Genomic DNA, 25,996 nt, shown 5'->3' with positions numbered 1-25,996 from the left:
CAATACCACCACCAATATCAATACTACCACCAACACCAATACCACTAATACCAATACCACTACCACCACCACCAATAGCAGTAGCACTACCACCAATACCACCATCACCAATACCGCTACCACTGCCACCAATACAACAAATGCCACCACCCATACCACCAATGCCGCCACCACCAATACCACCACCACCAATGCCACTACCACCAATACCACCACCACCAATACCAGCACATCCATGCCTCTCGCTCACTAGTAATAGCAGGGGCACTGTACGAGGCCGGAGCTGTAGCCGAGACCATCCCTCCCTCGCTCCATGCCTGCCATAAAGCACAGCTCGCCCTGCACCAGGAGGTGAAGCCAGGGCCCTACTACAGCTGGAGTGTTTTTTATTAGGCCAAAGATAGCAATGACATTATGCAATGCCACACTGCACACTCAAATCACGAAGAGGGCAGGAAATAGCACCCCCCCCCCCCACTCTTCCTCCTAAGCCGCATCAGTGCAATCACAGAGCGAAAGGTGTTGGAGCACTTTGTTAGTGTTTATAGCTCGGATCATATGTAACTCTCACTTCACACTTTGTGTCTGTGTAATTTACAGCACTTACACATCTTCTTCACTGCACTATTTATCTATTTATCACTACTTTGAAGACGTCACAGGCCGGTTTTTTCCTCTGATATTTACAATCTAACAAGCAGTCGAGAAGGCCCTTCATTGCAATGCAACAGGTCTCGCCGTTGCTAGAGTTTAAGCTATTCGTATTGTAATTGACAATACCTTTTATTCATGTTTTAAAACCCACACATAAATAAAAGGCATTGTCATTTACAATGCCAATAGCTCAAACTTGCGTGAATGTGAGACCTATTGCATTGCAAATGCTTGTTAAAGACAGCTAGTAGATATACATGCTTTGCTTCCCCTAAGTCAAATTTACACCCCTCCTTTACCCCCCCCCCCCTCCCCCATCAGTGCGGCCCTCGGTCACTACATAGACCAAACTTTGAAGCCCCAGGAAAATGTCTGTGAGTACCACCCATGCTCTAATGCTGCGTTTTCTTTTTGGCCATAGCCATAGCTAAATCACGGCACAACAATTCTTCTTTAAAAGCAGAATTTTGTATGTACTAAAGCACTGCCCACAATGTGTCTCAAAGAAACTCGCAGTGAAGGTGAGCTGCTTTCCTGGCACAGTGACCGCGCGCGAGGCGAGACCTTGCAGCGCAGCACACCCCGGGCAGCCTGCCCCGTTGCCAAGCGTGCTAGAATCCGCGAGACTGAAGGCAGCACGCGCAGAGCACTCCTCGCGCTCCACCCCTCCCATTGTCGGCGCCGCACTCCAGCCGCCTCGCGCTGTTTTCCTCCCTCCTCATCCTCTGGCTGGGCTCTGATCGGCTGGACTGCGAGCTGAGAGGAGGAGCTGCCCGACAGCATGCAGGAGCAGTTGTGAAAGCAGCCACTACCACCTCAGTAGAAGGCAGGGACAGCCGAAGCAGCCTTCCCGAGGCTGGAAGATAACTGACGAGTCTGCCTGCGGCTTTCTGAGGGACATTCCACTCTGCCACATTCCTTTCAGAGTGCTTCTACCTCCGGGGTGTACGGATCCCTGCGAGGTCCTCTCCTAATTAAGAACGGCTCCTCCAGTTCTCTACTATGTGGCACGGCTGTGAGCAGGGCGTGATGGCTTGAGGGAAACCGGGCTCCAGGGACCCAGCCTAGTCTTCAGGAAAAAGTCGAATATTTAGTTGCTGATCTGCCTGTCACTGACTATTCTATTAAAGATGACCGCAGCATGACACCCGGAGTGCGAACTTGGGAGGGACAACGCTGCCTCCAAGACGTGGAAATGTGGACTCGAACACTGCCTGCTCCGCTTTTATTGGTTCTCATGCTAGCGCCAAGAAGCACATACTGCTTGGGGTGACCGGACACACCAAAGTGCGCTCTAATGAGGTAAGGAAAATCTTTAGCTGCCATTTCTCGTATGTGCTGATCGAGAGTTGTATATAGTAACACGTAAAAATAGTTATTAAACAAGGTGGGGGGTTAAAGCAATGATGAGTGGATTGATTCCACATGTGTATTATTCAATGGAGAACTTGTCTGCATTTATAATTCTAGTTTTTAAAGCAATGCACACTGTTCTTGCTTCTGGGCGCCCTCTAGCGGCCACAGTCTAGATCGTTTACAATATGCCACTATCTTCACACGTAACATGACCAGCGGCTATAAACAAGAACGTGGAAATGATGACACCATATTTCTAATACGCAGAGTGCTGGGGATAATCAACAGGGCAAATGAGAGAGTAACTCCATGGGTAAGAGATGTACTTCCGTACTTCTTAACGTGAGCAGTACACAAAATGTGGACATTGGCTGGTCTGTCTAAAAGTAAAACGCTTTACTCCGCGAGGTAACGTGGGAGCGAGCCGTGCACTTCAACCGTAGCGGGCCAAGGTCGGACTGAGACACTAAATAGGTTCGGACACCAAAGTAATCGTGGGCCACGTTACAGAATCAAATAGCTGAAGATTGGCCTACGTACAGCGTATGGTAGACTGCCAGCAGTTGTGCTTGCTACAGGCAACGTTTGCGGAAATATCAGGCCCATCTACAGTAAAAAAAAACACACAAAAAAAACCCAGCAAACTACAACACAGAACAGGCCCCAAAACAGCAAAACAACCGGCCCACACACACACACTGATCTGTTAGACCAGCCCATCGGGTACTGCATGATTGCCCTGTACCATCAGTTCGACCCTGCAGTGGGCCATGGCTGTGGCGACGTTATTAGCAAAATGTTGTTGCAAAGCAAGGATTGTACGTAACGCAGACGCTCAGATAGGATCCTGTTGATGACATATCCATTATATGGCTGTATGTTGTTGTTACCTGTTGTTTCCAATCGGACTATAAAGGCAGCATGGACACAGACTCCATTGTCTGGTATTCACAAAGTTCCCTGTTAATAATAAATCCAGTACATGCCTGTATTGTGTAGGTATCAGTTGTTTCCAATAGGTAATAAAGGCAGCAGGCAAACAAACTCCATTGTCTTGTAGGGGTTGACGTGATAAGAAGAAAAGTCACACAATGTCTCACTAATCTGCATAGAACAGGACAATCAGTCTACATGCTTGTTCTAATACTGATTGAACACAGAAAGCGCATCTCCCAGCCCCAGTGACGCTTTTTAAATTAACTTTCTCAGTGAAAATACCAAATGCCCTTGGGCTTGTTTAGCACAACTCAAGAAAGAAAAGTTGAACATTTGCCCTCCTAGCCGTACCCCCATCCTCTGAGAAATGATCTGACATTTCTGCAATTCTTAAAGAATTGCCGGATATACCTCAGAAGCTGTGAGACTGCCACAGATTCCACGGATTAATCAAAACCACACATGCGAATGTACAGGGGCCAATTCATACCTAAGCAGATGGTGGGTTTTGCAGATGACCCCTCACTGGAACTCTCACATGTCCACTGTTTGGAACAAACTTGCTGTCACACAAATTCAGTCACAATGGGGACATTTCCGGGTAGGCAGATTAATTTACAATAACACAATTCCACCAGTTTTGATTCCGTGAACAAGGACCAGGATTTTCCTCTGGAAAATAATGATTTTTGCTCAACTAAATAAAGTCTTAGTGATTTGTTCCTGCAGGGAAGGCGCGTGACGGGGTTTGTTGTCGTTTTCACCTCAGTAGTTCCAAAACCGTAAAAGTAAAACACACCTGTTGAGAACATGTGTTAATTAAAACATGAAAGCTTGCGCCATGCGTCGTGTAGCGATAGGCTGGAGGGAAGAGTGTCTCATCGTCACTGCAAATTTTGAAGAAAAGTTAACTTATGTATCTTGAATGAAAACTTTTTTGAGTGTGGGTAAAAAGTGTTCCATTCACCCACTCTTCTGGAGGGCAATTCCTTACCTAAACACCTTTATCAAGCCATGGTGGAAAATGGAAAGACTTTCAACGCAGAGCGTCATATGACACCATCAGAAGCACATAAGACGTGCACATATCTGTTATCAACAGCCCTTGCCTGCGTACGGCAGAAATAAAACTTTAACATGACGTGAGGCTGATGAGACGTGTCTTCAGGAAGAAAATCCCCTACTTGTAACAGCGTTAGTAGTGCCTGCCTATTCACTCTTGACGAGGTCCACTTAGTCTGTCTTCATATTCACCTTATGATGATCGCCATCAGGAATAAATGTTCAACTCCCATAAGCACCTCATCACCAGGGCATGCAGCTTATCCACCTCATTATCCTGGGACAAAGTTGCTTTTCCACATTTGGCTGTGCCCACCAGCGGGACAGCGCACTCCTGCTTTGTGCGGGCCAAGTCCATCCTGATTTGACTTATGTCCCGCTGGTTCAAAATGAAGCTATTGTGAATCCATGAGGGGTTCAACGAAGAAAATGTTTGCCCTGGTTTCAGCGACATCACTTAGTCACAAGCCACCCTGCGTTCCTTGGTCTATGTACCAACATGGTGGGAAGCGAGGTCGGAAGATGTGGACCATGGATTCTGGGTGGACCGCTCTGTGGCCGCAGGTGATTCTGGGGTAGTGAAGTGAGCTAAAGAACGATGATGGATTCAACCCAGATCTGTGACTGGGGGTGAGTGTCTGAAACGTTTCAGCACTCCGTCCATCTTCACCTTGTGTTTGCTTTGCAGGTGATTCTCTTCATGATTTTACTTTATTCTCTTCCTCCTATTACCTCAGAGCCCTTGAATGGGGTGCCCCTAGAAAAAAGACAGACACCCTTACTTCCTGAATCCCCACTATCCAACCTCCAGTTATTAGGACCACCTTCATATCACGACCCTCCTATTTTGTTTCTCTTAATGGAGACAGCCTTCCTGGAGTCATTGCAACCGATTCACAAAGATGTTGCTGTTAGCAGATTTGACTTGTTGTAGTATACTTGACTCATTCCTGAAATCCAGGAGTAAGCCAGGGGCACTGAGTGCATAAGCCAAAGTAATTTCCTTGTAACCCAAGCCCTCTTTCTTTCTTCAGTACCTTCTTCCTTATACTTTTTAAGGTCTTTCTCTGTGACTCTTGTTGTGGTGCTCCAGCCACAGAGGTTGGTGCCCCAGAAAGTCGCTCTCGATCTGCAGGGCTACTTTCACAGGCAGCATCTCGGGGATACTTTCCTTCCTAACGTTATATACTCTTGCTCCACTGAAGCAGACTGATGGAGTTGATATAACTGAATGTCTGAGTTGAATCCTTATCAACTCAGAGGAAGAAAGGCTAGTTGAAACAATGGGGTGTTGCAATCTTTGAGCTTCAGGCTGCATCCAGATTTCTGCAACAGATGCAGACTCCCACTGAGCTATGTTTCTGGTTTTGCCTTGTATCTTATCTAGATTTAGTTTCGGAATCTGGATTGTAGTAAGGACCCCTTCTGTCCCGCCCTCTCCGCTTCATTGGGTAGCAGGCCCTTGAGCTCTGATTGGATCTACTCTTTTCATAGAGATATGGCAGTTCCGGGTGTGACATGACACAGTAGGATTCTGAGGTTGGAAAAGAGGCTGTTTAGGAGGGGGCCTACCTCGAGAGTGTGGGTGAAGCTCATCGAGTAAGGACTGCACACAGAAAAGTTCGACGTGGGAGAATTGTGGTAAGTAGCTGCGTCATTAATACACGTGTTCACCAATGAGAGCTGATGGGAGGGAGAGGGGCCTAGCCAATTATATATCGGAGTTCTGTCGTTTCGTCTCTGCCTCATCTTTCAAGGCACATCTTATTGAATTGTGAAGTGTAATTGTGGGGGAGGCACTGGAAAAATTTAGGAAGCTTGAAAATGAATGTTCACAGGCTTGAGGACTGGGCTTAATTGAGCGACAACTTCCCCACTGCGGCTGAAGGAAACATCTCTACATGTCTCTCAGTCTTTAAAGAGTGACAGTGCTTTGACACGAACCCTTTCCTAATGCTGGTTTGTACGGTACTCTGTTGTAGCATTGGTATAGCGCTTACTGCCTCAATATGAGCCGCTGGAGCACACTGCTTGTTGTTGTACTACATTTTTAAAACAGAATTAGTGACATAATAATTAATGTAGTGCATCTAGCTTCCCTAGGCACTGTGAATAAGAGTCGTTGCTGTTACCCAACATAGTCGTCCCAGTTTACCGATATTAGAAGGATGGAAGTCCGAGGCAGCCTTTATGGGAATCGATCTCGTGAAGTGCATATCGCATCCGATGTTAGCGGCGAGCATTTAACTCAAAGAGCATTTATGTTGCCAAACTCTCTTTCCAGCATGGAATGTTGATAGATTTTGTATTCAGGGTAGTTGTATCCAATTCGTATGAATAAATCAAGGGCGTATGCCAAAAACGTGATCTTGTTGGCTTATTTTCCTTTCTTAAAGTAAAGTGCATTAACGTGCCGTTTCATGATATATTAGTCAAGTGTTCATCCTCACGGGCCTATTTCACGAAGACCTTCAAAACAATCACGACAGTGGAATTTAAACGGTCCGACAGCTTTTCCGTGTGACTATTATGTATGTTGCGTTTAAATCAAACAGTAACTAATGGAATCAGAGATAGTTCATTGCAAGAGTGACACGGGGGGCTTACATCGAGCAAAGAGAGTTCCCTTCCTCTCCATGACATGCTGCTTTGGTTGGGTAGTGAAAGACAGACATAGTGTACTCTTGTCAGTCCCGGGCCCCGGTGCCACTATACCTGCTGCACTAATGATCGTTCCGCTCCCCTGGGGAGCTACCAAGCTGGCTGTCGATTCTCCGCTCTCACATTACCTTCCACACTGCAGCTGACAGTCTGAAAACTCCAGACTTCTATGCTTGAGTTGAATTCTGAGCAGCAGCCCCTGATCTCCAAATAACTTCAACGAGTTGGAACGCGGCAGGATTGCACGGAAGGCAGAGAGATGCCGTACAAGAAATGAAGCTATTTCGGCTGTTCTAATCCCCAGTAGTAGAACGATTCCACGGTGCTACACTCCAATTAAATGCTCGAGGACAAATCTTGGCTTTGTTTCTCACTTTTGGGTTCCTAATGTGCGCCAAAAATATGACTTGATCAGCAGTAGACCTGAGTGGACTGCATCAGGTCAAATTCAAATATATTATTTTTTGGGTGGAAAGAAGAGGTTCCATGAGCTCTCAAAGTTTTTTGTGATTCGAGTGCTGGCTCCCAATCTTTTTTATTAGGTTTGCAGACATTTCTTAATATTTTTGTGAAAAGCACTATTGGCAAGGTCTGTTTACGGTGGAAATAACTCAAACTACCTGAAATTTTGGTAACTTGAGAACGAATCATTAAAAAGTTCGTAATTTACTAATCTTGTTTTACAGATCCATTGTTAGGGTTTTTTCTACTCATTCGGAGTACAGGTTTCTCTGTCCCTTATAGTCAGGGCCACAGGAATCATGTGATTCCAGGTTATGGCAAGTTCAGCGTAATTAAGGATTTGCCACGTTTGGCAACTAATCTACCAACTGCTGCAAATGTTAACAAAAAAAGTGATTCTAGCTCAGACGGATCAAAATTTACTAAAATTGCATTGCAACATGTGGCAGCACAGTGGAAGGCCTGATGAAAAGGTTGACTGGTCTCTTTGAGTTGCCTATTACCGCATTTGAATGTTAAACCGGTACAAATGAGGTGAACCCTTTACCCAGGCAGTGTTAACAGGTGTAAAAATGACATCATGAAAGAATACTATCACAAAATGTGCTGCATTACGTAGCATAATTTCCCTTTCCTGCCAGCATAATTTAGACAACCCCACCGCATAATTTTGTCCTCCCCTGCCTTATAATTTCAGTGGTCCTGTTTATAGATAAGAAGGTCATATAGTGAAAATGTTCCTAATAGGTATCAAACACCTCCGGAAAAAAACACCGTTTGAAGACCTCACTGCTCGTGATTGTCGGTGACACAGGACTCACAAGGGGAAAATAAATCCCCTCTGTATAGCGGATAGGCCCTTTAAGATCCACATGTGGAGTTTGGAGGACTATGAAAAAAGAGAGGGATACATTGAGACAGAGAGAGGGAGGAAGGGGATTTTGAGAGGCAACTGCTATAAAGTTTTAGAACAGGATCTAAGTCTATAGTTACATTCATTTTATTGATGGCGAAATAAAATGTCAAAGTGCCCAATAAATGCGCAGGTAGCATCTATCCGAGCATCTGCAAAAAAACTACGTTCGAAATCTACGTCAACAGAAATGTTTTACTTCTTTACGGAATGACCCCCCCCCCCCCCCCTTCCCCCCACACCCTTTCAGATCTAACCAGACTGTGATGTTCATACAGCCCTAGGGTTGCCGTGACGCTCTCTCTGAAGTAAAAGCAAAGACATACCTGAAGTGTATATTGGTGCGATGCACAGGGACCTGTGATGTAGCCTTTGAAATAACCCCTTCTCTATCTCTCCTCAATGTACAAAGAGCAAAACCCAGTGTTCAAAGACCGAGGGCTCTATTCCTACAGAAGTTTCTGTAATTTATATTTTTGTAATACTTGTCACACAGTAACTTGTGAGTATACCTGGTTTACTCCTGACCAGACTGAATAGGGGAATAGGTCAAGAGTAGCACAAGATAAAGCCACACTCACATAACTAAACATCGTAACATCATGTGACTTGGATGTGCCTGTGAGTGTGCATATGTTCTGTCCGATGTTAAACTGTATGCGGGAAGATCAGAGCATTGAACATTTATTGTTCAATCCACAACTCTATCTGAACTCTGTTTACACTTGTTTATATTATTGATTACAAACACAAAACTAGTTTTGTAAAGAAGAGCTGTCCCTCTGTAAACTTACAACAAAGCATCTGGTATTTAGTTTGTAACTTTGTTTTACTTTGTGTCACAATGAATTAGGCCGACGTGAGTCAGAGTGAGCGCGCTCGAAGCGACATCATTGACTCAGCATTGGAATGGAGGGTCTGAGCACGCATGGGAATGAAACGGTCCTCTTTTTCTAGTGAGTTCTTCTTAAAGGCAACGCCATTTGTGCAAGTGCCCTGACGAGCGTTAACGTGACCGAGAAATGGAAAATGATCCCCTCAGCGTGCCTACTATCATTTTTAAGTACTATGGGCCAGATGTATCAAAGGGTTTTACCCATTCTGTGTCTATGAGAAAATGTGTTCATACATATGGCCCTATGTGACATAAAATTTAGGGCAGTTTCCGAAAAACAATTGTCGGTTTCATGCCTGCCACGATATCTTCGATGAAACTATTTTAATTGAAATAAAAAAAAACATTAGCCGAAAACAAGCAACAAATTTGAATATTTCTGATTGGTTTTGGGAGAAATGCAAACCTTTGTAGGAGCTGTGCAGAAACAGTCCCCTTGATTTGGACAATCCGGCAAGCCTGATATAGGAATACATTTGTTCACATTTTGTGACTCGTTTCTGATTTCCTGAGATAACACCCCCCAAACACACACACATCTTTACCATTGTGATGGCTCCTTTTATAGTAATAGCCACACTCTAACTGAGGCAATTAGTGTTTGTGTGCATCTAAAGAGTCTTAATTGCCCTTAGTTATTTTATGTTACGTTATGTGTATTTGTAAATATCATTATCATCCGCAAGAGTATCCTGGTGCTGAGCATGTGTGTCTGTTGAGCCCTGCCTCGAATAGGTTGGTTAATTGAAAAACCAGGTCCTCAGCTTCTTGCTCTATTCAATAAGAGATGAGGGGGTTCTTATGTGGAGTGGGAGGTCATTCCACACTTTAGGAGTGATTTAAGATAATAGCTGTCCTCCTGATCTGGTTCTGTGTATGCATTGGATGTGCGCAAGTAGGAGTCCTGCGGAGAGTATGTGTCTGAGTGGTTGGTGGAAAGAAATGCAACAATCCAGGAAGGTCAGGCATAAGTTGAGTAGAGCCTTGAATGTGTGTGTGAGGAGTCTGAAATCAATACATTTGTGTGGTGTGATGTGAGTTTTGTGTGGGAGGTTGAGGATGAGTCTGGCTGCTGAGTTCACAATGATTTGCTGTCTTCTGGCGAGTTGCTTGGTGATCCTGGCATAGTGGGTGTTCCCGTAGTCCAACTTTCTGGTGATTAGTGCATAGATGATGATTTTTCTGATATTGTGTGGGGCCCATTTGAAGATGTTAGCATCTTCAGGGTATGAAAGCTGGATGGAGTGATGTCACTGATTTGTGTGGTCATGTGTAGTTTGCTATTGATGATGATTCTGAGGTTCTTGGCTTGGGTTCCGGGTGTGGGTGTGAGTTTGAATTCAGCAGGCCACCAGTGGAAGTCCCATGGTGAGGTTTTCTTGTCAAAATCACTACTTTTGTTTTGTTGATTATGAGTTGAGAAAGTTGGCTTTCATTCAGTTAGTGACTTTGGATTAGCAGGAAGTGAATTTGTTTCCTGTGTTGGGTGTTTTGTCTGAGAAGCATAGCATGGGTCATCGGTATAGGAGAGGATGTTGATGTTGTACAACTATGACGTTGACCAGAGAAATCATGTAGCATTGAAGAGGGTGGGACTCTGCAGGGGAATTTATGGGTTTTTGAGTAGTAAGATGCCAGCTGACAGCTTTTATTCTATCCCTTAAGTAAGAGCAGATCTGGCAGAGAGCAGTTTCTTGCATGCCATTCTCCAACAGGCACCAGATGAGGATGGCTGTGGGACAGTATAATGCGGCGCAGAGAAGTCCAGGAGGTTCAATGCTGACAAGTCTCCTCTGTCAAGAATCGTGCAAATGTCTGTGGCAACAATGAGTGCTGTGTCTGTATTATGTTTGGGCCTGAATCCAGACTGCTGGCATCAAGGAGATGTAATTCCTGATCCGGTGAGTGAGGCATTGGTTGAGTAGTTGATTGAACCTTGGCTGGGTATGCTAGGAGGGAGATGTGTCTGTTGTTGGAGGGTGTGACTGGGTCAGCCAACGGTTTCTTGAGTAGGGACGAGATGGTGGCATGTTTCCAGGTGTCCAAGAGTGTGGTTGAGTCGATATAGGTGTTGAGAAGGTGATGGTAAAGATTTCCTTGCTGCTGTTTGCACCGGCGTAGATACAGTCTGCAATAGCTGTGTGCTTGGTGTTTCTTATCTGTAGGTGGTAGTTTCTTAGGGTGGATTTGAAGAAGCCCTTATCCATGGTGTCTTGCCTTGTTCTTCATTAGTGGTCCAGTTGCTTGTAGTGATGTTTCGCCAGTCTGAGTTTCTCTTTTTGCCATTCACAAAATCCTTCACAGATTACAATTTTAATCCAGAAATTTCCAAAAGTGCCAATAAATGTTTCGCAAATCATTATCAATTCAAAGAATTCATTTAAATATCAGGTTGAACAGAACATTGTGCCACAGGAGGTTCTGTTTCACTTTGCCATATTTGATCTTAGCAGAGTGTGCTTTTTCTTTCTTGAGTAATTGCAGCAAACAATAATTGTCCTTATGGAGCAATGGTTTGATATTGCAAAACACATGTTGGCAATTTCTGAAGTGTCAGGCAGTGGTGTATTAAGTTAGGAAGGTGGGACCCTTACCAAGTTAATGAATACAGTCTAGTTAAGTATCAACACAAGTGTCAGTGACTTGTTACTAAACCCCTTATAGCTATGGTAAAAACATCATACAACTCCCCAAAGACTTGTGTGTTAGTTGATTCAGTACCAACAATAGCAAAGTTAAGAAAATAACTCAATAAATTAACAAATACATATAGAAAATGAGTAAACAATGTAATACAAAGACACATAAACTGTTAAAATTAGATAAGTGGAACAGGAGAAACATTTTTGAAGTTTTAAGGCAAAAGTACCTTCAAAAAGCAAAATGTTGTTGATAAATATCAGTACCTGATTGACCCTGACCTAGGCACGATTTCAGGCTGACCACGATGGAGCTGAGTCTAGAAACTCCAAATGGGTCATCATAGGCAAACTTTTTGACTTCCAAATGAGTCTACTTTTTGGAAGACAGTCTCTTAAAGCAAACCAAAGTCAAAGGCTCAAGTCAGTGAGACCCTTCAAAATCAGATGCATCATTCTCGATATCTTGCTGAAGTAATTGTTTTTTACACCAAAAGTCCAGAGCAGGATCATGCTAGATTTTGCAGTCACCTAATTTACTTTGTCTCTTGGATTGATTTGATGCCTGACGCAATCCAAGTTTTCATTTCAGTCTTGGAGGGTTATTAAGAGTTTGGTGGGCAGGGTATTTCACAAAAAGCATTGCAGAGTACCCTGTCTTTCATACTGACAGTCTGCCCATTCTATTTAAAGTTGGGCAGACTGTCCTGCTTCTGCCTCCAGTGCCCCAGCCGGTTCCACCAGTGGAAACCTCAGACCAGTGGTGCAGCAGAATTATGTCTGTCCACCCTATTTAGGGCAGATGCTAAATAGCCTGTTTGCTACTGTCAGGAAGAGCATGGCGTTATGGAAAAGGGAATAATAAAAGTGACCTCCTTCCCTCCCCGCGCACAGACCCTCGGAGAAAGTTTTCATGGTGTCAGAATCATTTTCTTTTTATTTTATAAAAACAAATCTATCTTGGGATTTTATTTTTGAAGAACAAAACATTGTGTTGAGCTCCAGCATAAACATGGTGGCAGCTCAATAAAGCTGCATTGTCTTAATTGGACGTGCTGTGCTGGCATCTCCAATCAAGGGGCAGAAATCTCTGCCAAGCAGGTGGAGAACATTAAATATGGTGGGCTGTAGTGTGCCATGGCAGTGGAGTACATAAACCACTGCCTTGGTCTTATACAACCCAGGCTGCCAACATCTAAGTAAACTTCTTGGTTTCCTCCTTAGATCACAAAATCCTGGATCGAGGTCATTTACCTTTACTGTGAGGGTCTGATGTTCTCTCTTTTAATGCTGCAAAAAGCTCAGTTAGTCAAACCGTTTTCTTGCCTATGAAGTAAAAACAAAGACACACATGAAGTGTATGTTTGGGGGACGCAAGGGCCCCTGTGAAGTAACTTAAAAAAATATATTCTCTATCACTCCTGATTTTATAAAGAGGAGGCACCCCAGTTTTCACAGAATGAGGGCCCGGTTCCTAAAGAATTATAATACTCCTCTCTTACTCCCGAGTTCCATTCCTGGAGTAAGTCATGAGTACTCCTGGCTTACTCATAACCAGGCGCAATTTGGGAAATAAGCTGTGAGTACCACAAGATTAAGTCACAACTACACACATGCACACTGTAAAGTGTTTGTAAATTGCGTTCCAGTAAGAGTGTGCTTGTGTCCCATTCGAGGATAAACTGTATCCAGAAGTTGAGAGTATTACACATTTTTTGTTCAAGCCCTAAAAACTATCTGAACTCTTGTTACACTTGTTTTTATATGAACCACAAGCACACATGTTGAAAAGCTAGATTTGTAGACAAGAGTGTTCTGTCTGTAAACTGCAACAATGTGTCCGGTATTCAGTTTTTGACTTTGTTTTTACTTTGTGTCACAATAAATTAGGCCGACGTGAGTCACGGTGAGCGAGCTCGATACGACATCATTGACTCAGCATTGGAACGGAGGGTCTGTGCATGCATGGGAATGAAACTGTTTCTAGTGAGTTCTTATTAAAGACAACGCCATTTGTACTAGTGCCTGAGAAGCGTTAACGTGACAGAGAAATGGAAAATTATCCACCGAGCGTGCCTACTATCATTTTGAACCAATGGTTGACGCAAGCAGCGCGTCTGTGCCAAAATTAATGTGGTCACTACATTTTGCTAGCACACAGATAGGAAACATGGTTTAAAAACTAAGCCATAGACTCCAAATCGGGTGATCTGGGACCTGATCCCCATTCGGGCACCTTACTAAAATCTTGTGATTCTGGGGAAATCTCTTTATCTCCCTGTGCCAAACTGTAAAAACATAATGCAATAATGCAATTTCAGTTATGTGAAACCCAAATGTATAGATACCCAAATGCTATACAATGCTCTGTTGCTCTCCAGCTAGTTTCCCTCTGCTTAAATAGCAATACACGAATTCACCTGATTCTAGGCCTCCATTGGTCTTGGTGAACATTTGTACTCTGCAATATTGAGGTTAGAAATATTCGGCGACACGTATAACCATTTCCTTTTACATCTTGCGAATTTTAGCGACTCACAATTTGCGAGTCGCAAAAGGAAATATACTAATGTGTCTCAGACACATTTTGCGATTCCCATTGGAGTCGCAAGTGACTTGCCTCATCAATATTCATGAGGCAGGTTGCAGGTTGAGACCCATTGAGATTGGGAAATAACACAGGGATGGTGGCCTGCTTGGGACAGGTGACCCCTGTGTCTGTGTTTTCTTCTTAAAAAAGCATATATATATATATATTTTAAATGCAGCCTGCTTTCCTAATGGAAAACGGTATGCATTTAAAAACAGAAAACTGAAACATTTTAGTTTCATATTTCTTTAAGTGTAGGCTGCAATCTCAAAGGGGTGGGGTCCACTGGGAACCCCTTCCCATTTGTGATTTGCTTACCATCTACCTTTAGTAGGCGGTAAACTGTGATTGTTTTGAAACCACATTCCGGGCGTGTTGGACCTGGCCCTTTTGGCAAGTTCACCCCTAAACTTTTTGCATTTATCCTAGCCTTTTTCCCTCTGTAGTGTTAGTGGTTTTAAACCCATAGGCACTTTAGCACTATGTCCCAGTGGAAAGTGCTTGCTGCTCTGTGTTACCTTTAGTGAGACTGGCCTGCCCTCCCATAGGAATGCATGGGGGATATGTGTGTCCATGGTAATTCCTGGTGTGAGAGGAGTGCAGGGTCGAGTTTGGTATGTGCAAGCTCGTGAGAATAAATGCTGCGCAATGGTGTGCGCAGATTTATTGTGTCTGGTGGAGAAGTGCCACTTTTAGAAGTTGGCATTTCTGTGTACAGTGTGATGTGAATTGCCTGTCTGGCTTGTGAGTGACAGGGGCTGGATGGTGTGGGGAATTCCAGGAGCCAGGATGGGTCTGCCCAGTGGTGAATGGAGAGATCTGCATCTAGATGGGAGGGAGGAGTTGCACCTGGGACCTGAATAGGGCTGTGCCTTCCCTCAACAATGCTGGCTCCACCCCCTGTGGTGCGTCTGATCACCTAGCCCCCACCTGACAATGGAGAGAGGAGCTGAGCACAACAAAGTGCTCCAAAGCTCCCCCAAACCAGTTGCATCTGGTTTTCCCCTTGCCCTGCACCTTTGTGACAAAGGAAACCTGTGTATAAGAGAAGGGGCTGTGACCCTATGAATGTTGTTCTCTGTTGCTCCTGACTTGAGAGGGGCCTGCTGCTGCCGGGCTCCAGGAGGAACCGCCACAAGGGACTGCTTCCCTGCTGGAGGGCCCTGTGTGCTGGCCTGCCTGGGCCCAGCCTTTGACCACCCCTGGACTTAAACTCTAGCGCCTTGGGAGTGCTTTATTTTTGATTTCTGGAGAGCGCTTTTATTTTTATTAGGAATAGCGCTCCTGTGATTCCTGTTGCAGCGCTGGGCTGCTGCCTGGGAATCCACACTCCCTGAATACTTAAAAGAGCATGTGCCCACCCTGCATTGCGTGCATCACGGGTACCCACCCCGCATATCTGCCTTATTGTAATTATAAAACTTCACGCGGGTGCCCACCCCGCAATGGCCGTTTTCTGAATGCGGGAGCCTACCCGCGTTGCCGAAACCTTGGAGAAATAACCGCCACGGCCGGGTAAAACCGGAAGTCAGACTGCGCATTGCCTGAGGTGGGGTGGGACTTCCGCTTTCCCGAAGGAAGCCCCGCGCCCACGGAATCCCTAGGAAGCCGACACCGGGAGAAGAGCGCGATGTGAGGACTGCCGCCAGCCGGAAGCAGAGAGGTGCTGGTGGTCCTGGCAGGGTTCCCTTGTGACGGCGGTAGCCTCGCGGACTGCCCCGAAGCGGGAGGAAGCATAGCCTGAGGTTCGGCCGGAGCCGACCCCGCATACCAACAGAAGGAGAGGAGCGTCCCCAGACAGTCCTGGTGAGTGAGGACTGGGAAGGGACCACAGCCGCATTTTTCTACCGCCCCCACAAGGGGGGCATCTCCCATTGGCAGAGTAAGGGCACTCCAACCTTGGGGGCATTTTGTTACCAAGAGTGGCGCCGCAGTGCGTCCGGCTGTTTGGTGATTCCGAGTCCCAGAGCGGGACTCCAACGTGGGGCATTTGGTTTCTAAGAGTCCCCCGAGTGGGGCTCCCAGACACAGTTGTGCCCGTTCTTCCTTTGGGTCCACAGCGGCGCCGCCGTTGTGGGCCGCTGCAACGTGGGGGTAGATTGTGTTGAGAAGCCCCAGTGGGGGCCCAAGAGGCACCAGGAGTGCCAGATTGCATTTGCACCTTTTTCCAGCTGCCCTGCGAGAGCGCAGGCAGCTGCGACCTTGGGGAGAGTGTCATTTCAGAGTCCCAGAGAGGGGCTCAGGGGGCAAGCTGGTGCCCGTGATCATTTTACAGCTGCCCAGCAAGTAGTGGGCAGCTGCCACGTTTAGGCTGGTGTGACTGCGCACTTTGGCTTTTGCTGCTTTTGTAGCCAGCCCTGACATTCTGGACGTTGGGCGTTTGAACCCCCTGTGAGAGGCCAGTTGGCCTGGGGTCCATTTCAGTGGGGGAGACCCTGATTACTGCGTAATGTGTCTATGCTGGTGATACCTATGCCTAATGTGATTTAGTGTTTATGAGGTTGGTGCATCATGTATTTTATGCCTAATGTGATGAATATTGCATAGTGAGATTTACGTGGCAGGATCTAGGCCTCAGTTCAGTATTTCACTAGTAGTTACTGGTTATGCTCTACATTTATTATTTGTGCTACAGTTAGTATATGTTCTACATTTGCTAATTCTACTTTGTGATTGTTCTGACAGTGGCCCAATTGGCCCTGTCATGTGTATATAATCCCCTGTAGATACTGCCCAGTGCCAGTTGGCACAGTGTATATTGTGTGATTATGATCTAGTTTGTTTATTATAATACAAAGGCTATTTTTATATATATCCTTGTGAGGAGTTCCTTTTGTGGTGTGCCTGGGGTGTTGTAGCTGTGTGCGTGCGCAAACGCTTTACACATTGCCTCCGGGATAAGCCTGACTGCTCGTGCCAAGCTACCAAGGGGGTGAGCAGGGGTTATCTTTGGCATGTAACTTCCTTGCTCTGACTAGAGTGGTGGTTTCTGCCTGGTTTTGGCGCGAGCCTTAGCCAACCAGAAATCCCATTTCTAACATTGGTGATCAGCGGTGGGATTAGGACTTGTGTTTGCGCAGTACCACAGCGACGACTGGCTGCACTACAAAACTCTGCATTTAGATAATCACGTGTTTGGGATTATTGTTTTTGAATGTTATTTTATTGTTTCTCCTAAGAGTGTCATTTGTAGATTGTGTACTCTTGCTTCAGCTCAGACCGCTAGGTCCCCTGTGTTGCACGTGTCCCTGAGCGTCCTGCCAAAATGGAGTCTGCTTTTAATTTCTGTGGTCTATTTAGATACAGTATAGGGGAGTTGGTTGAGTTTTGTGAGGAGAGAGATATAGCAGTGAGTGGGTCAGACTCCCAGTCAAAACTTAGGGAAAACCTGATTCAATGGCAGAAGGATGAATGGGAACGTGAGCGCAGTGAGGAGGAGAGGGCCCGGGCCCCACGCCAAGAGGGTGGTGAGTCTGAAGGGAGCCCTGAAGAATCTGAAGAGGAGGAAGAAAGTGACAGGACAGGTACGCCAGTAGATAGTGAAGACCCCATGGATAGGGAGTCCCTTGCTGGGTCCAATGTCGGGGGCAGCGTCCCATCCCTTTCCCTGTCCCCAGAGGAGTGGGTAGATAGGAGGGAAGAAAGGGAGCACCAGCTGGCTTTGGAGAAGCTCAGGTTAGAGCATGCCAAGGAGATAGCGCAGCTGGGTGTGGAGGAGAAAAAGTTTGGGACCGAGAGGGTCTTAGCGCAGGAGAGGATGGCGGAGGCTGAGAGGGCCTTCGCCAGGGAAAGATTAGCTCTGGAGGGTAGATTATACCCTGAGCACACTTGTGGTTTTCTTGATTCACCAATAAGGGTAGGATCCAGTGGTGGCAGCGATATAGAGTCCAGTGCAGGAAGTCCCATTCCCAGTTCCCAAAGTACGGTACCTTGTCCCCAAGAAGAGGGGTACAGGTTGAAGTTCTGGGGCAGTAAGAAACTGTCTCACCAGACTTGGGGGGGAGTTTGCGGATGAATGTAATGATGCACTGGTTGATTGGATAAGGGTTAACACGCAACAGGATTTTGAAGGACTGATCAATCTGGTTATCAAAGAGCAGATGCTCAGTCGTTGTGTTCCAGGGTTGCGCCAACACCTGTTGAGGTGTACCTCCTTTTGTCCTTGGGACCTTGCAGAGGAAGCAGACCGCTGGGAAAGTACCCAAGGTTCTGATGAGGCATGGGAGAGTGATTCCAAAAGTAGTGGCTCAGGTATCTTCCCGTCCTGTATTGGGGCAGAGGTTCAGAGTAGCCCAGCTAGGTCCCAGTGTAGCGAGAGGGGTGTAGGGGCTCACGTCCTGTCTCAGTGGAGTAGGAGTGAGTGTGGGACTGAGTGTTCCCAGGTGCCCAAAACCCAGTCTCAGAACCTGGATGGTTTCTTCAGGGAACACCAGGTTGGGGGCCTAGGCTGTCCTGTTAGTTCATTTGCGGAGGATCTCCTAGTGTCTAGAGAACCTGGAGCGTCTGTAAATAGAGCCCCAGTGGTTCTGGTGTCTGGCGGTGCTGCTCCAGTAGGAAGGGTAGAGAAGTCCGAATTGAGGGGCGAATGGGGGATGTGTTCCCCAGTGGAAGAACCAGTGGGTCAGGGACCAGCCAGCAGGGCTGAGTTCCCTTGGAGTGACCATGGTGACACCACTTCTGTTCTGGGGGTTCTTCGCGCACTGTCAGGTGGACAGGGGACGGGAGATCTGCGCCAGGCAGATGGTCACGCAACATATGAGTCAGGTGTTACCCTCGGGGGGATACTATGTGAGTCCCCAGAAGTCCTGGCATGCCAGGCACGTACTCCGCCAAAGGGTTTAGACCCAAGGTTGGGAAGCCAGGTTCAGGATCGGCCTGACCTAGAGGGAAGGACAACTGTATGCAGTATCCTGACCGATGTAGCGGCTAGGGGCACTACTCCAGTTGGGAGGGTGCCAGACTCTGGTAGGGGGTGCAGAGGGAGGGAGTCCTTGCCTCTGACCCCGGTGCAATCTGAGGGGTTAAACCCTAGGTTGGAGACCAGTTCTTGGAAAGAGGTCCTGAACTGGCGGTAGAGTTGTGTTATGAGGGTGCCTCTCAGAGGAAGAGAGGGCGGAACCCTAGAAGAAGAGGTAGGGGGAGGAGAGCCTCGCCTGTGACTTTTGGTCAGCTTGAGGGTGCAGACCCTAGACTGGAGGATCAGTGGCAGTTTAGAACTGCCCTGATGAGGGGTAGAGTGGAGAACAGTTGCTATGTGCCAGGGGTTACTACCCCCACTCTGTGGATAGGCAAGGACCAGTGGCACCTGGAAGGCCTAGGGCCTGGTCCTGGCTGCGGACAGCTAGGGAGTACCAGTGAGGTAGCCCAGTTGGTCCACAAAGCTTTTACAGAGGGAACCACATGGGTTCAGAGTGGCGTAGAACCGGAGGGTGTCCCTGCCATTGAGGGCCTGTGTCAATGTTCTATCGCCCAAAGCAGGGAAGCCCATCACGGTGGTGATTGGTCTACCCTGTGTTTTGGTTGGAAGGGGGTTGTGTTGGACCTGGCCCTTTTGGCACGTTCACCCCTAAACATTTTTCATTTATCCCAGCCTTTTTCCCTATGTAGTGTTAGTGGCTTTAGACCCGTAGACACTTTAGCACTGTGCCCCATTGTAAAGTGTGTGCGCTCTGTGTTATATTTAGTGAGACTGGCCTGCCCTCCCATAGGAATGCATGGTGGATATGTGTGTCCATGGTAATTCCTGGTGTGAGAGGAGTGCAGGTTCAAGTTTGGTATGTGCGAACTCGTGAAAATAAATGCTACGCAATGGTGTGCACAGATTTATTATGTCTGGTGGAGAAGTGCCACTTTTAGAAGTTGGCATTTCTGTGTACAGTGTGATGTGAATTGCCTGTCTGGCTTGTGAGTGACAGGGGCTGGATGGTGTGGGAAATTCCAGGAACCAGGATGGGTCTGCCCAGTGGTGAATAGAGAGATCTGCATCTAGATGGGAGGGAGGAGTTGCACCTGGGACCTGAATAGGGCTGTGCCTTCCCTCCACAATGCTGGCTCCACCCCCTGTGGTGCGTCTAAGCACCTAGCCCCCAACTGACAATGGAGAGAGGAGCTGAGCACAACAAAGTGCTCCAAAGCTCCCCCAAACCAGATGCATCTGGTTTTCCCCTTGCCCTGCACCTTTGTGACAAAGGAAACCTGTGTATAAGAGAAGGGTCTGTGACCCTATGAATGTTGTTCTCTGTTGCTCCTGACTTGAGGAGGGCATGCTGCTGCTGGGCTCCAGGGGAACCGCCACAAGGGACTGCCTCCCTGCTGGAGGGCCCTGTGTGCTGACCTGCCTGGGCCCAGCCTTTGCCCCCCCTGGACTTAAACTCTAGCACCTTGGGAGCGCTTTATTTTTGATTTCTGGAGAGCACTTTTATTTTTATAAGGAAGAGCGCTCCTGTAATTCCTGCTGCAGTGCTGGGCTGCTGCCTGGGAATCCACACTCCCTGAATACTTAAAACAGCAGGTGCCCACCCTGCATTGTGTGCATCACGGGTACCCACCCCGCATATCTGCCTTATTGTAATTATAAAACTTCACGCGGGTGCCCACCCCGCAATGGCCGTTTTCTGAATGCGGGAGCCTGCCCAGCATTGCCGAAACCTTGGAGAAATCACCGCCGCGACCGGTTAAAACCGGAAGTCAGGCTGCGCATTGCCTGACGTGGGGCAGGACTTCCGCTTTCCCGAAGGAAGCCCCGCGCCCACGGAATCCCCAGGAAGCTGGCACCGGGAGAAGAGCGCGACGTGAGGCCTGCCACCAGCCGGAAGCAGAGAGGTGCTGCTGGTCCTGGCGGGGCTCCCTTGTGATGGTGGTAGCCTCGCGGACTGCCCCGAAGCGGGAGGAAGCAGAGCCTGAGGTTCGGCGGGAGCCGACCCCGCATACCAACAGAAGGAGAGGAGCGTCCCCAGACAGTCCTGGTGAGTGAGGGCTGGGAAGGGACCACAGCCGCATTTTTCTACCGCCCCCACAAGGGGGGCATCTCCCATTGGCAGAGTAAGGGCACTCCAACCTTGGGGGCATTTTGTTACCAAGAGTGGCGCCGCAGTGCGTTCGGCCGTTTGGTGATTCCGAGTCCCAGAGCGGGACTCCAACGTGGGGCATTTGGTTTCTAAGAGTCCCCCGAGTGGGGCTCCCAGACACAGTTGTGCCCGTTCTTCCTTTGGGTCCACAGCGGCGCCACCGTTGTGGGCCGCTGCAACGTGGGGGTAGATTGTGTTGAGAAGCCCCAGTGGGGGCCCAAGAGGCACCAGGAGTGCCAGATTGCATTTGCGCCTTTTTCCAGCTGCCCTGCGAGAGCGCAGGCAGCTGCGACCTTGGGGAGAGTGTCACTTCAGAGTCCCAGAGAGGGGCTCAGGGGTCAAGCTGGTGCCCGTGATCATTTTACAGCTGCCCAGCAAGTAGTGGGCAGCTGCCACGTTTAGGCTGGTGTGACTGCGCACTTTGGGTTTTGCTGCTTTTGTAGCCAGCCCTGACATTCTGGACGTTGGGCGTTTGAACCCCCTGTGAGAGGCCAGTTGGCCTGGGGTCCATTTCAGTGGGGAGACCCTGATTACTGCGTAATGTGTCTATGCTGGTGATACCTATGCCTAATGTGATTTAGGGCCATATGTAGGAAGCCTAATACCGGTCGGTAACGGCCGATTTTCGGTAAATATACCGTTACCGACCGGTATTTAGGCTTTTGCTATGTAGGGGAATCATTTCAGGATTCGGTAATTTACCGAATCGGTAAAATTACCGAATCGGTAATTTTACCGATTCGGTAAATACCGAATCCTGAAATGAAATGTAGGGGGAGTGTGTCGTGGGTGTGGGGATTCGTTATTTACCACCAACTGAAAGTTGGTGGTAAATGATGATTAGGTGTAAAAAAGCATTTTTGTGCACTTTGAAGTGTGCAATGTGGCAGACATACATGCCCTTAGGGCATGTATGTGCGCCACATGTGCACACATGGACGAATCAGGGGTGCAACAGGGTGTCAATGTGACACCCTGCCACCCATGATGATGCCTCCCCCATTACCGATTCGGTATTTACCGATTCGGTAATGGCAACTGGCTTCCCATTCATTCCTATGGGCCTCCAGGCCCATAGGAATGAATGGGAAGCCAGTTGCCATTACCGAATCGGTAAATACCGATTCTAAAATACCGACACTTACCGATTCGGTATTTTTTTACCTACATTACATTTACCGATTCATAAATACCGAATCGGTAAAATTCGGTATTTAAGAATCGGTAAATGTAATTTACCTACATATGGCCCTTAGTGTTTATGAGGTTGGTGCATCATATATTTTATGCCTAATGTGATGATTATTGCATAGTGAGATTTATGTGGCAGGATATAGGCCTCAGTTCAGTATTTCACCAGTAGTTACTGGTTATGCTCTACATTTATTATTTGTGCTACAGTTAGTATATGTTCTACATTTGCTAATTCTACTTTGTGATTGTTCTGACAGTGGCCCAATTGGCCCTGTCATGTGTATATAATCCCCTGTAGATACTGCCCAGTGCCAGTTGGCACAGTGTATATTGTGTGATTATGATCTAGTGTGTTTATTATAATAGAAAGGCTATTTTTATATATAACCTTGTGTGGAGTTCCTTTTGTGGTGTGCCTGGGGTGTTGTTGCTGTGTGTGTGCGCAAACGCTTTACACATTGCCTCCGGGATAAGCCTGAATGCTCCTGCCAAGCTACCAAGGGGGTGAGCAGGGGTTATCTTTGGCGTGTAACTTCCTTGCCCTGACTAGCGTGGTGGATTCTGCCTGGCTTTGGCGCGAGCCTTAGCCAACCAGAAATCCCATTTCTAACAGGGCGCAAAACAATCTTACACGCCCTTGTGACTTGCTATTAGTAAGGGACGCCCTTAGCAAACCCCTTCATAATAGCGGCTTGCAAACCCTATTTTGCAAGTCGGTAATAGGTTACCGACTCGCAAAATAGGGTCGATACAAGCTACAACCTTTTTTAGCAGTCTCAAACGGCCCGAATATCCATTTGCGACTGCTAAAAATGGTAGTACATGTGGCTCTTCATGATGCACTAATATTGTGAACAGACCATCATGGGACACCATTTTGAATAGTAAGTGTATATAGAGGAAGTCCTCAAGGTTCATATATGTGGAGTTAGGTATAGAAAATCTATGCTTATTTACCTTTCGATATACTGTCCTCTTCATTGTGTCCATAATATTTGGTGCTATCAAGATTCCTACTTCAATGTCCGAGGGGGCACACCTCCATGAACAATAAGCCGTAACGGATTGGTACCGTTCTGTTGTCAATCATGATTATAAGACCATGGGAAGGTTAGTCTAGTTGTGCTGTAGGCTTACCGACCAATGAAAAAACACACATGTATTTGTCTAGTTGTGAAAAGTGAAAACAGTTCAGCACATGGAAGGCACATATAGAATGGAAGGAAAAACAAAGTCATCGACCAGAAAGCAAAGAAAGGCATCGAAGGTCACATACTCAAGGATCTTCTAAAAGATTCATGAGAGTTTACCTTAAGTGAAGTATGCAGGGAGTTTTAAATATGAACTAGGACACTTCAAAGTCATTTCATTCTTCACTCTTTCCATTAAGCAAACCCGTGGCTAATGTTAGAAGAGTATATGCTAGATGATCATGGATGATTGTTGCAAATTCTTAATGACATTAAGATCACAAAGTGAACTTGTCCTAGCATTCAAACATGCCAGGGAATCTTTACTTTTGCTGATTAAACCAGACACCATTCTAAAGTTAATTAACGGGATCTGAACAAGGGCACCAGTAGCCCTGATTCAGCTGAGTCAAAATAGGATGCTGATGGCAGCTGACAAGTCAGACTGGTCCTAAAATGGAGATAGTTTTATTGACCTTTTCCATCTCGCTTGCAATTTGAGTCTTTAGAAATATTCCAAAGACCAGTTTAGTTTTGATACTAAAATGGAATTTCTGGCTAGGGTTTTCAAGCAGGAATTATTGATGGAGGGTTGTAAATGAGTTAAAACAAATCCATACTAAGCATTCAAGTACAAGAGATGAAAGTGCTCTGGGTTGATTTAGATGAGGAAATAGCCTGTAAAATAACTTAGCAGTAATAAAAGTCTAATAAATACAAAGGTTTAGCATTGAGAGCCCAGGGCCTCATTGAGAAATAATGTGATGCGTTTTATTCAGTTGCACATAATATTATACTGCAAATTGGCTTTCTGCAGTAGGCATGTTATAACCAGTACTTTAAATACACGAAGTGTTGGCTTTGGTCCCTGTAGGATGGCTCCTTTCCCATTTCACTTCTCTGCTCCTGTTTCAGTGGTACTCCTCACTATTGTGGGTCTTGTCCTGCTACTGGACCTTTTTGGTTTCGCCAGGAGTTTTGACTGGATGAGTGCCTCCTTGCACTGCTGACATCAAGGAAACATATTACCTTTTGCACATTTCTCTAGCATTTGCCATTTAGTGCTTCATTCAGTTGCATACCCCTCCCTTTCCTCTTCCATTTGCGGCGTGCAGCTCTCTGCTGTGCAACACTCCTCCTTCCTTCCCTGGTGATAGTTACTAGAAGCTCCTGCTCCACCCTCCATATTCCTACTTCTCGCACTGCTGCTCTCCAATCTCCCCTCCATCTGTTGCAAGCTGACTTCTGTTCAGCTCTACCACACTCTGTGCTGCTCCGCCACCCCTTTTTCTCACTTTGCTCTCATTCCTTCTCCTTCTAGTCCAGTGCTTAAATTGAGTCAGTGATTTTTGGTGCTTCGCACCGGCACTTAATTATCAACACAAGGCTTTTTCATTAGCACCAGTTAAGGACACTTTCCTTTAAGGTCGGAACGGGGCGATAAAGTGATTTGCTCAGAATCACAGGATGATGAGCCGACGCCGAGGCTCAAGCCTGGGTCCCCAGCTCTGAAGTCAGCAACTCTGGTCCTTATGCCACACACTCTTCCCACTTTCATGGTTAGTAGTTGGTTCTGTTTTAGGCGGCGCTAACAGGAGAAATGAGCTGATACAAGCTGCCTCCTGAAAAGAGCACCAACACTTTTTTTTTTACAAATTACCCCACTCTTCTAATCCCTCCCCTTTTCCGACTTGAGCACTGCCATGATTCTCTCCTCTGTTCTTTGTTGCTTGCCCCTAGCCTCTCTCTTCCCCCTATACTTTCCTACCTTCTGTCTCTGCTCCGTCTCCCCTCTCTCTTATGCTAGCAGGCCTCTGCGCTGCTCTCAACAGTCTCTCCTTCCTCTTTTCTTTATAAAGAGAGAGTTATGTGTCCACCCCATCATCCTTCGTGCTGCCAGGATTCCCTTCCTCTAAGTGCTTTGCATAAGTTTCCAATATAGAGGAGCACAACACCAGCTTGTACAGTGCAAAGGAGGAGAGTGTTAGCAAAGACCAGGGCTTTCAGCACTGAGCTATCCCAGGACCACTGGCACACTCAAGGAAGCTGGGACAAACCGTTCCTTATAAAATGCACTTAGTCATGGGTCGAACATGCATGTGATTAGTACTCCTTGCTGATGTTAGTGTAACTTCTTTCAAACGATAGGGGAGCGGCTCTTCATGCCTTGATAATCACTGACACCTCCATAACGATAACAGCAATGTTCGTTTAGGCGGTAGAGAAACAAAAATCATCAGACTTGTGAAAGAGAATTTGCATATTTATGTGTTGACTACATGTCCTCTCTGTGATCAACCTGCTGAAAAGGAAAGCATAATCTAGATTTTTGCATTGTTCCTTCCTACTTTCAGCAAAAGGAGACCTTGAAGGGTTG

At 46.7% G+C, this 25,996-nt stretch overlaps 1 protein-coding gene across 2 annotated transcripts in view; it reads left to right on the top strand.

The window, feature by feature from the left end:
- Nucleotides 1-1,394: 1,394 nt before the first annotated feature.
- Nucleotides 1,395-25,996, top strand: part of DSEL (dermatan sulfate epimerase like) — a 56,969-nt gene continuing 32,367 nt past the window's right edge. Inside the window, exon 1 of one of the 2 annotated variants that reach the window (XM_085605890.1) lies at nt 1,395-1,956. The gene's annotated coding sequence lies outside the window, so the exon portion shown is untranslated. Of the gene's footprint in view, nt 1,957-5,504; nt 5,650-25,996 lie in introns of those variants that run through there. The other variant, XM_085605891.1, reaches the window with a different exon arrangement.

The sequence above is a fragment of the Triturus cristatus genome, chromosome 5_1 (genome assembly GCF_964204655.1).
Source record: "Triturus cristatus chromosome 5_1, aTriCri1.1, whole genome shotgun sequence".
NCBI classification, from domain to species: Eukaryota; Metazoa; Chordata; class Amphibia; order Caudata; family Salamandridae; genus Triturus; species Triturus cristatus.
Note: the sequence above shows the minus strand (reverse complement) of the source record. Positions and strands in the feature narration are given on the sequence as shown.